General features: G+C 36.3%; 1 pseudogene; it reads left to right on the plus strand.

The window, feature by feature from the left end:
- Positions 1-1,099: 1,099 nt before the first annotated feature.
- Positions 1,100-2,593, plus strand: LOC118021316 (annotated as a pseudogene).
- Positions 2,594-11,594: the final 9,001 nt, after the last annotated feature.

Genomic DNA, 11,594 nt, shown 5'->3' on the forward strand with positions numbered 1-11,594 from the left:
AGAAACCCAGAGAGTTCTTACCAAGATGAACCCAAAGAAATACACACCAAGCACATTATACTTAAAATGTCAGAAGTTAAAGATACAAGAGAAAGAGAGAAAAGAGAAAAATAACTTGTTACAAACTAACAACTCCCATAAGACAATCAGCAGATTTTTTAAGGTACTTTACAGGCCAGAAGGGAGGAGTGACATGATATTTCCAAAATGCTCAGAGCAAAAAAAAAAAAAAACAAAAACAAAAAACCTTCCAACCAAGAATACTCTATCTGGCAAGAATTGAAGGAGAGATAGAGTGTTCCACACAAGCAAAAGCTAAAGGTGTTCATCATCACTAAATCAGTCTTAAAAGAAATGTTGACTTTTAAAAGAAACGACTTTTGTAAGCTGAAGAAAGGGAACTAATTAGTAACAAGAAAACACATGGAATTAAAATCTCACTGGTAAAGGTAAACTTATAGTAAAGGTAGTAGACTCATCACTTACAAAGCTAGCATGAAGGTTAAGAGACAAAAGTAGCAAAAATAAGTATAATTACAATAATTAGTTAAGGCATACACAAAATGAAAAGATGCAAAATGTGGCATCAGAAACATGAAACGTGGGAAAGGGGCAGTGAAAATGTAAAGTTTTAGAGGGTGTTCAAACTTGCTATCAACTTAAAATAGACTGGTATTCATATGGGCTGATACATGTAAGCCACATTATAACCACAAAGCAAAAACCTATAGTAGGTACACAAGAGACAATGAGAGTGGAATCTAGACATAACACTAAAGCAATTCATCAACCACAAGGAAGAGAGCACGAGAAATTGAAAGGAACAGGGAGAAACTACAAAACAACCATAAAACAATGAACAAACTGGCAATACATACATAACTATAATTATTTTAAACATCAATGGACTACCTCTTCAATCAAAAGACAGAGAGTGCTTAATGGATTAAAAAAAAATACTATGTATAAGCTGCTTACAAGAGACTCGCCTCAGAAGTTAAGATACATACAGACTGAAAATGAAGATATGGAAAAGATACCCCATACAAATGAAAACCAAAAGGAAGCTGGGCTGGCCATACTTATATCGGACAAAATCGACTTTAAGACAAAGGCCGTAACAAGAGAAAAAGAAAGGATTTACATCATGATAAAGGGGTCAATCCAACAAGTGGATATAACATTTGTTAATATTTATGCACCTAATATAGTAACACCTAAAAATATAAGGCCGGTATCAAAAGACCTAAATAGAGAAATAGCAATACAATAATAGTAGGGGACTTTAATACCCCACTTGCACTAATAGATAGATCATCTGGACAGAAAATCAATAAGGAAACATTGACCTTAAACAACACGTTAGACCAGATAGACTTAACAGATATATATAGAACATTCCATCTAAAAGCAACCTAATACACATTCTTCTCAAGTGCACACAGAACATTCTCCAGGATAGAGTGTATGTTAAACCATAAAACAAGTCTTCATAAATTTAAGAAGATTGAAATTATATCAAGCATCTTTTCTGACCACAATGGTATAAAACTAGAAATCAACTGCAAGTAAAAATGGCCTGGGGGGTGGACAAGCACCAGACATCATGGCCTCCAGGAGTCTCATGGTTCCCGTGTCAGAGCTGTTGCTGTTGCTTGGCAGGGCTCCCCAGATCCATGGACAGCAGAGCAATGTGCCCATCACCACGGCAAGAACTCAAAAGAGTTGCTGCAATGAGAGTGGTTGATAGAATTTTAGGTGCCATACTGTCCTACTTGTCAGAATCTTCAACCAGAATGGGAACGTTTTACTGAGTGGGGAGAAGATCGGTTAATGTTGCAAAAGTAGATGTCACAGAGCAGCCAGGGCTGAGTGGATGATTTATCATAATTGCTCTTCCTACTCCTTAATCATTGTAAAGATGGTGAATTTAGGTGCCATCAGGGCTCAAGGACTAAGAAGGACTTCATAAACTTTAGAAGTGAGCAAGAGTAGAAGAGTATTGAACCTGTTTCATCATGGTTTGGTCCAGCTTCTGTTCTGATGACTAGTATGTCAGCACTCTTTCAACTATCTATGTGGGTCAGGACTGGCCATAACTATTTGAAGACCCTGGATTACCAGTTTGGGAATAATATACAGTTTATGCTTTAGCAACTCTGCTTTCAGGACTATCATTGGGACTCTGTATGATATTTGTGGCAGATTGCATTTTTCCTTCAAAAAGGTGCAGACCAAGCCACACTCTTCCAAAAAAAATTATTACCAGAATCTTCTCAACTTTTGAAAAAAGTGGAGGAGTAACAAGAGGCTGATGAAGATGTTTCAGAAGAGAAAGCCCAAATTAAAGAAGAAACAAAGACTTTCCACAGAATGCCGCAAGACAATGTTCTGTGGGTCCCTCATGTTCACAGATAAATCCTGGTTAATTTTTTTTTTTAATGTTCAATTAGCCAACATCAAGTACATCATTAGTTTTTGATGTAGTGTTCACCGATTCATCATATAACACCCAGTGCTTATCACCACATGTGCCCTCCTTAATACCCATTACCCAGTTACCGCATCCCCCTACCCCATGCCTTCTGTAACCCTGTTTGTTTCCCAGAGTCCAGAGTCTCTCATGGTTTGTCTCCCTCTCTGATTTCTTCCCATTCAGTTTTCTCTCCCTTCCCCTATGGTCCCCTGCACTATTCCTCATGTTCCACATATGAGTAGAACCATATGATAATTGTCTTTCTCTTCTTGACTTATTTCACTGGTTAATTTTTATAAATATTGTATTATGATTTTGACAAAAACAGAAGATTGATCATTTCTTTTGGTTTGAAGTGAACTGTGACATGCTTGTACATTGCAGGGTTCAGTCTAGATTGTCATTAGATTGAACAGACTACCTTCAGAAAATAAAAGTAGCACTACACAAAAACATAAAAAAAGTTTGAAATAGGATTAAAAAACAACAGTATGATAGTTTAAACAACTCTTTAATTTTTGAAAAATCTGGTGCCAAGCAATAAGATTTGAGTATATTTGTTTAATAATCTGTTTCAAATCTGAGTTGAAAAATTACATTTCCCAAGTGCTACATTATTGAGGTATTTAAGGAGATTACTTTGTAAAAAAAGATCACTCGTTTGATACAATTTTTCTCAGTTTCACTGTGTGAAAAAATGAACATATTTTCCATAAATGGGAACTTTGTATCCAATGACAACTCTGGTCCTTTTAGAGATAGAGTCCAAAATTTCCTCATATTTTTAGATTATGCAACTAATAAAACACTACCTTGCTTTAATTAGTTTTTTACACATTGGTAATAAGGATATGCTACTGATTTAGGAAGTTTTTATATAAGTCCATGGTGTTGTCTTGATTCCTATAAAGGTTGGTTGCCTTTTTCAGCCCCCTTTGTTCAGTATATGATTTGTATTTTTCCTACTTACCATGGGTTACATTTTTCATTTTCCAAATTGAATACTTTTCTGGAAATGTTTTTCATGCTTTAATAAATAGTCCTTTTTTGTTGTTTCAAACCAAAGTAAACTGAGGGATTCTTAAAACTGAAGAGCTATCTATGAATAATTTAAAATTTTGGCCACTCATTTCAGTTTTATATGATTCTTACTGAAACTCTACTTGAACTTTTTTTTTGGATATGAAAGTGTAAAAGCCTTGATTTTTTACATTTTGAAAATTCATAAAAGTTTAATTTGATATAAAGTTAGCATTCTACTCAGGAACAAGAAAAAAAGTAAAACTGGAAAATTCACATATATATGAAGATTAAATAACATGCTACTGAAGAGCCAATGGGTCAAAGGAGTAATCAAAGAGAAACTTAAAAAAAAATACCTTGAGACAAATGAAAATGGAAATAAAACAGCCCTAAACGTATGGGGTAGAGCAAAAGAAGTTTTAAGAGGGAAGTTCATAACAGTAAATGCCTACATCAAGAAACCAAAAAATATCTCTAATAAACCACCTAACATTACATGTCAAGGAACTAGGAAAACAAAAATAAAGCCCAAATTTAATAGAAGGAAGGAAATAGCAAAGATCAGGGATACAAGGATGGTTAAATATCCACAAATCAATCAGTGTGAAGCACTAAGTTAATAAAACAAAGGATAAAAATCATATGATCATCTCAATGGATGCAGAAAAAGCATATGACAAAATTCAACATCCATTTATGATCAAAACTTTCAAAAAGTGAGTATCGAAGAAATGTACCTCACATAATAAAGGACATTATGAAAATCCTACACCCCAAATCATACTCAATGGTGAAAAGCTGAAAGTGTTTCCTTTAAGATCAGGAACAAGACAAGGATTCCCACTATTACCACTTTTATTCAACATAGTATTGGAAGTTCTAGACACATCAATTAGGCAAAAGAAAGGAAGAAAAGGCATCCAAATTGGAAAGAAGTAAAATGTCACTATTTGCAGATGACATGATATTATATATAGAAAATCCTAAAGGCTTCACCAAAAATCTGTTAAAACTAATTCAGTAAAGTTACAGGATACAAAATTACTATATAGAAATCTGTTGTGCTTCTATATACTAATCACAAACTAGTAGAAAGAAAAATTAAGAAAATAATCCCATTTTGCGTTAAAAGGACAACCAATGAGGTGCAAGAACTATACACTGAAAATTATGACATTAATGAAAGAAAATGAAGGAGACACAAATAAAGAGAAAGATATTCCATGCTCATGGATTGGAAGAATTAATATCGTTAAAATGTCCATACTATTCAAAGCAATCTACAGATTCACTGCAATCCCTGTCAGAGTTCCAATGTTATTTTTCACAGAAATAGGGCAAAAAATCTTAAAAATTGCAGGGAACTGCAGAAGACCTTGAAGAGCCAAAGCAATCTTGAGAAACAAGAACAAAGCTGGAGGCATCATGCTCCCTAATGTAAAACTATATTAAAAGCTATACTAATCAAAACAGTATTGCACTGGCATAAAAACAGATACATATATTAATGGAACAGAAGAGAGAGCCCAGAAATAGACCTACATATATATGGTCAATTAGTTTATGACAAAGGAAGCAAGAATATCCAAGGGGAAGTCTCTTCAATAAAATGTGTTGGAAACACTGGACAGCTGCATGCAAAAGAATGAAACTGGATTACCATCTTACACCATACACAAAAATTAACTCAAAATAGGTTGAAAACTTGAACATAATACCTGAAACCATAAAATTCCTAGAAGAAAACATAGGTGGTAAGCAACTTGACATTGCTCTTGAAGGTATGCTTTAGGATCTGACTCTAAACATAGTAGCAGAAGTAAGCAAATGAGATTACATCAAACTAAAAAGCTTCTGCACAGTGAAAAAAACAAAACAAAATGAAGACAACCTACTGAATGGGAGAAGATATATCAAATCATATGTCCAATAAGGGGTTAGTAGCCAAGATAAATAAGAACTTATATAGCTGAATAACAAAAATTGGCTGTTATTAAAAAAAGCCCAGAAATAGCAAGTGTTAGACAGAATGTGGAGAAAAGGGAACACTTGTGCACTGTTTTGGGAATGTAAATTTGGGGATGTAAAGCCACCATGGAAAACAGTGTGCAAGCTTCTTTAAAAACTAAAAATAGAACTTTCATATGATCCAGCAATTTTTTTCCTGGGTATTTATCCAAAGAAAATGAAAATACCAATTTGAAAAGATACATACCCCTCTATGTTCAATGTATCATTATTCATAATGGCAAAGATATGGAAACAACCTAAGCGTCCATCAACGTATGCATGGATAAAGAAAATGTGGTATATATCCAATGGACTATGACTCAGCTATAAAAAAGAATGAAATCTGCCAGTTGTGACAACACAGAGGGGCCACGAAATCGGTCAGACAGAGAAAGGCAAGTACCACGTGATTTCACTTCCGTGTGGAATCTAAAAAACAAAACAAATGAACAAACAAAACAAAACAGAGATGCGGGGAACAATTTGGTGGTTGCCAGAGGGAAAGGAGAGTGGGGGAGGTGAAACTGGAGAAAATGGTCAAGAGGTACAAACTTCCAGCCACGAAATAAATAATCATGAGGATATAATGTACAATATGGTGACTATAGTCAATAATATGATATTGCATAGTATATAACTTTATATGGTAGCAGGGGAAAACTGACCTTATTGTAGTGCTCATTCACAATATACACAAATACCAAATCGTTACATTGTACACCTGGCCCTAATATAATGTTGTATGTCTCTTATACCTCAAACAAACAAACAAATAAGTGCTAGGTGTGGCCACTGAGTAAACCACAAGGCAGGAAATCAATTTAATTACATCATCTGTCTATTTCCTTCTAGTTTTAATAATTTATTTTTCTCTAAAATGAATTAATTTGTCATTTTTTATTCATTTCTGGTTGGCACTGATTGGCTATTTGGTACAAAAACATTACAAGGAAGAAATCAACAATGAAGATTTCTCTGTGAAGAAATTCCTGTGCAGCCAATGGGGAAGAAAGGTCTTAAGTTCTACAAGGTTTTCCTTTTTTTTGTTTTTTTTGTTAAAAATTTCACAAATAAATGAAAGTTATGTGTATTTTCTTATTGATTCATCATTTTACCCCAGCTGACATGTGCATTTCCATTACGTCCTTAGCCTACTGATGTGCCTTGTGTTTTTTGAATGACAGACTCAGACACAGACTCAAAATGCTGTGCTATATGGCATTCAGTATCCGATCCATTCCTAATTTTTTATGTTAAAAAAAAGCGCTACTGTAACTACAAAAAAAAAGATCCATATTATTCTATCAAAAGTTGATTATTTCAAGAATATGTTATAATTGCTTTTATAGTCTAGTACTTAGGAAGTGTAATATATTCTCATAGTTATATTTCATATTGATTCTGTGATGTGTGAGGGAGGTAAAAGGAAGAGATGTGTCTAGCAAGAGCAAAGTAATTATTCTTACTAACCCGGTTTGTGAGTAAGAATGAAGAAAAATATTTCAGGAACTAGTTTTTGATCAGGAATTTATCCACACTAAAGATACAGCTGGCATGAATTTTCAGGGCTTGGCTACTGAGTCAAAGGCAAGTTTTGAAATGTCTAGTTTATTGCTAACTTCCAACAGCTATGTTTTTTCCCCCACTTACTCATCAGTCTCATGAACCCCAAGATTATGAGACTACAGCATTTCTTTAAAAATAAAGGAACTTGAACAATTCTCCTGTGGCATATGCAAACCACAGCTTCTGGGCCAGTTGAACTACGCTGTTGAGTGGCTTCGTGTTCAATAGCAGTGATGGACAAGTTCCTCTTTGCTGACCCTGTTGCCATCTGTCATCCTGGATTCCACCTACAGTGCATTGTATGAGCTACACTGAATGGGTTTCACCCTGGTCAAGGTCACTGCCCAGCCAATCAGAACTGATGGGGTCACTGCAAATACCCAAATTACTTCCAAATGGAGGTGCTGACAGACACTGTTAATGAAAACTGTTTTGTCAGACTTGTTGATGACCTTTGACAACATTGCTCTTCCAGACTGTCAAGATTAGTCTAGTTTTCCCCCCTCTGACATTTAGGTGGTATCTGATACTTAAGTGCACAGTCGAAGGTAATCTGAATACAGTGTCCAAAGACGAATTTGCAGAAGTGACAAAATTGATAGCATCATTATCCATCCATTAGTTAAGAAAATACTTTAGTTCCTGATCTCAAGAAAGATCTAAGCCTGCACCTCTGTGTAACCATTATTGGAGAAGCAGATTCCCAATACGCAAATCTATATATTTGTAAGTAGAGCTCAGTGATGACAGCAAAGCAAATAATCCTACTTCCAAACAATGGCAGGAACCTACTTTTCCACTGGTAACTTGTGATGGCCAATGAGGTGCAGAATATGGGAGAGAATAGATGAATCAAAAGCTATACTTTATCATTCTAAAATCATGACATCTGCATATGCTGGTGTAACCAAATTATCAAGTAGAGTATCAAATAGACTCCAGATCACAGCCCTGCCCTTAACATTAGAGAACATTCTGTAACGTTTCAGCTAACCACTGTGATAAATCAGTCACATCACAACATTCTCAAGAAGCCATTTAAAACGTTGAGGTATTAGAGTGTGTGCCCGTGTGCATGTGCATGCGTGAACCTACATACACATAGACCACTGACAGGTCTATAGTTCAATAAAACATCCAGCCTAGAAAAGATTAATATATAATTTTATACTTTAATTTTAAAATTATTTTACCCAGCAGCCTTCTATGTATATCCCATACATTCAGTTATATCTGTGACTTACAGTTAAACACCACTTTTTTCAAGATTTCTTCTTCACAGTCACTGATTCTTTGTTTTGGTTGTCTATAAACTTAAATTACCTGAACTGAAATCCTTATACAATTCTATTTCCTTAACTCCCAGAGCAGGCTTCCCATGACCTCTCTGTTCTCTACCACCTCAACTAGATTAAACTCTGTTAACACATAGGTCCTCACTACCTGTTGCCTCTCTCAGGACGCTGTTGCTCACTTTTCTTCCAGCTGAAATCTGGAAGGCTGTTTCACAACTGTATCACAACTTTAGATGAAATCACTTTAGTCTTAGAAATTTCCTTAGAATCGGGGTGCCTGGGTGGCTCGGTCGTTAAGCATCTGCCTTTGGCTCAGGTCATGATCCCAGAGTCCTGGGATCGAGCCCCACATCGGGCTCTCTGCTCAGCGGCAAGCCTGCTTCTCCCTCTCCCGCTCCCCCTGCTTGTGTTCCCTCTCTCGCTGTGTCTCTCTCTGTCAAATAAATAAATAAAATCTTTAAAAAAATTTTAAAAAAGAAATTTCCTTAGAATAGCCATAATTTAAAAAATACCGTGCTTCTTAAAAATCCCAGGTGATCACAATTGCTTCTTTTTTTTTTTTTTTCCACAATTGCTTCTAATTGTTTGCAAAGAAAAGGAACACGGGTTTCTCTGTGAAGAATGGGAAGAAAAGGAGAAATGAATTAATTCTTTTCTCCCTCCAAACTCTACCTTCATCCTTTCAACCATCAATTATAAAAGTAAAACAGAGGCTTACCACTCAGAATATGGCCTGCAGACCAGCAGAATGGGCATTTTCTAGAAGCTTATAGAAATACAGAATCTCCAGATCCATCCTAGACCTATTGAATGAAAATCTACCTTTTAACAAGGCTCAGCGATGATTTATATACACATTAAATTTTGAGAAGCACTGGGAAAGAAAAGATAGAGTGATGGGGGGAGATGGGGAAAGGAAGGTCGCTTGGGAGGAGGGTAAGAATATGGTGGGTTAGGTCAGAGGTACATCCATCAATTGTCAGGCCATAGTACGCTGGCCTCTCTAAAAAAGAGAGACAAAGCAGAGGACAGACTTGGGCTTTTGGATCATTTTTCTAACCCCTACACCTGTGGTGGTCTGTCTTACTCCCAGCACCTGTTTACAAAACAAAAACGATGATACTGACAAAGACAATTCTCAACTACTGCTGAGAAAATTGAAGAAAGTTGTCATTGTGACCCTGAGGGTAATGCTCTTCATTTTTTCACCAAGCAGAAAATGTGGATTCAGGAAAAGCATATTCTTGTTTCGTTTTGGCCCTGTTTTACACCAAGGCCCATGCAGCTGAGCAAAGCCAAATGAGACTGACCAAAAAAAATCTGGCCTAGTTAGTGCAACTGAACAGCCCAGACAATAAACTGGAATCCCAGGAACTCAAGCTCTTACTTATTTTATGCTGACAGCCAAAAATAATAAATGTGGGGGGTTTGTGTTCACTTTTCTGCACTATATAACCCTACGTCCAGGTCACTTATGTGTATAGAAAAAGCACCCCATTGAGAAATAGAACTGGCTGAATTACACAATGTGTGGACTTCTTCATGGGTCTCAGTTTTATAATCTGTATAATGGTTGTATGTAACAGCTTTGGGGACCACGCTGGTTTTCTTTCCTGACCTCACACCTTTCACCCCAGGGTATTCTGATCCGTAAAAGCCTTTCAACTAAAAACACTGTTCTTCATCTCCGGCTGTTTCAGCATATCCTGACAATGTGTGCTCCTTGCCCCAGATTTTTTGGATTCTTAAGCCCTACATTTGCTAAATTTGTCAGAAAGATTTTTCCCAACTAAATTGTGCATATCATGAATAATTCTACACATGGGTGGTATTTTAACCTAATCTTAACCATTGATTTTTCTTGCGATAAAGGGATGTTCGGAGATATTATAATTGTTGTTGGCACAATTGGAAGTTATTTGAAATTCTGATGTGATGAAATCATATTATCTGCAGAGACAAATGTCTAATAAGAGGAAGACAACACTAGAAGTTCCCATTCATGGAAATTACTCTAATAGTTCCTACCAAAACTTATCACCAACATTAAAAATCACTTGTGTCTCTTAGGGCACCTGTGGATAACTAATTATAATGTAATAGGGTGTCATAGTTTAGGATATTCTACTTACTCTCTTATTAATGTTTTCTTTCTTTCTTTTTTTAAAGATTTCATTTATTCATTTGAGAGAGAGAGAGAGAGGGCACGAGCAGGGGGACAGACAGAGGAAGAAACAGACTCCCCGCTGAGCAGGGAGCCAGATCCGGGGCTTGATCTCCAGGCCTGGGGTCGTGACCTGAGCAGAATGCAGATGCTTAACCAACTGAGCCACTCAGGCACCCCCTAATGTTAAATTTCTTAATATTATTCTGCCTTGATGTTATCCTCTGTAAAGAGGTAAATAATATGTAGTTCCCAGGTTTGAAAATGAGAATTAAACAAGATAATGCCCATATGTAACAATGCCTGGCGATTAGAAAAATCCTATTAATATTAGCTCTACTGTCATTATTATTATTACTACTTCTTTTACCAAAACCTAAAGCACAAAGTTGGCAATATTCCAATCCATCCGCTCATTATTCAACTAACACAAATGTAAATATCAAGGGCCTTCTATGTTTTGACACACATGTGTAACAAAAACCGAGTACTCAGTGTGCCCACTGAGTTATTGACGACACATCAGTGCTCATTATTCTTCCTCCACTTTAACCTTATTGACTCCTAATGGTATCTTCTCACTTGGATTTCCTTAGAGAAGCAGCCGGGGCATTCGTCCATCAATCAAAGTAAATGTTTGCCTCTCATTTCTCCCTTCTGAAATATATCCTTCTCAGAAACAAAGAGCAGGTCACATTTATTTCATTATTTACCCCATTTGCTTGCACATCTAACTTCATCTCTGCCCATGTCATAACTTCAACTCTCAGAATCAACCAGTGGATTCTCTTTTGTGTATTTATTATGTTTCCTACCTATAAACCTACAGCGATGTCCTTCTTCCTCCTCACTCATCTATATGAATTCAGTACTGCACAGCCTCTTCCAAGACCCTCTGAGCGTGAAACATTCCCTGATTACTGACATCTTCATTCTCTCAACTCTTCATTCTCTCAACTCTTACTCTTTCTCTCAACTCTTACTCCCTGGGAGGTATAGGGCAAAAAGTAAGTGTGGTTTTCAATCCTAGTCCACCAACTTTTGAGCTGTGGAACCTCAG

This window comes from Mirounga leonina, unplaced genomic scaffold, assembly GCF_011800145.1.
Source record: "Mirounga leonina isolate KUSES-001 unplaced genomic scaffold, KU_Mleo_1.0 Mir_174, whole genome shotgun sequence".
Lineage (NCBI taxonomy): Eukaryota > Metazoa > Chordata > Mammalia > Carnivora > Phocidae > Mirounga > Mirounga leonina.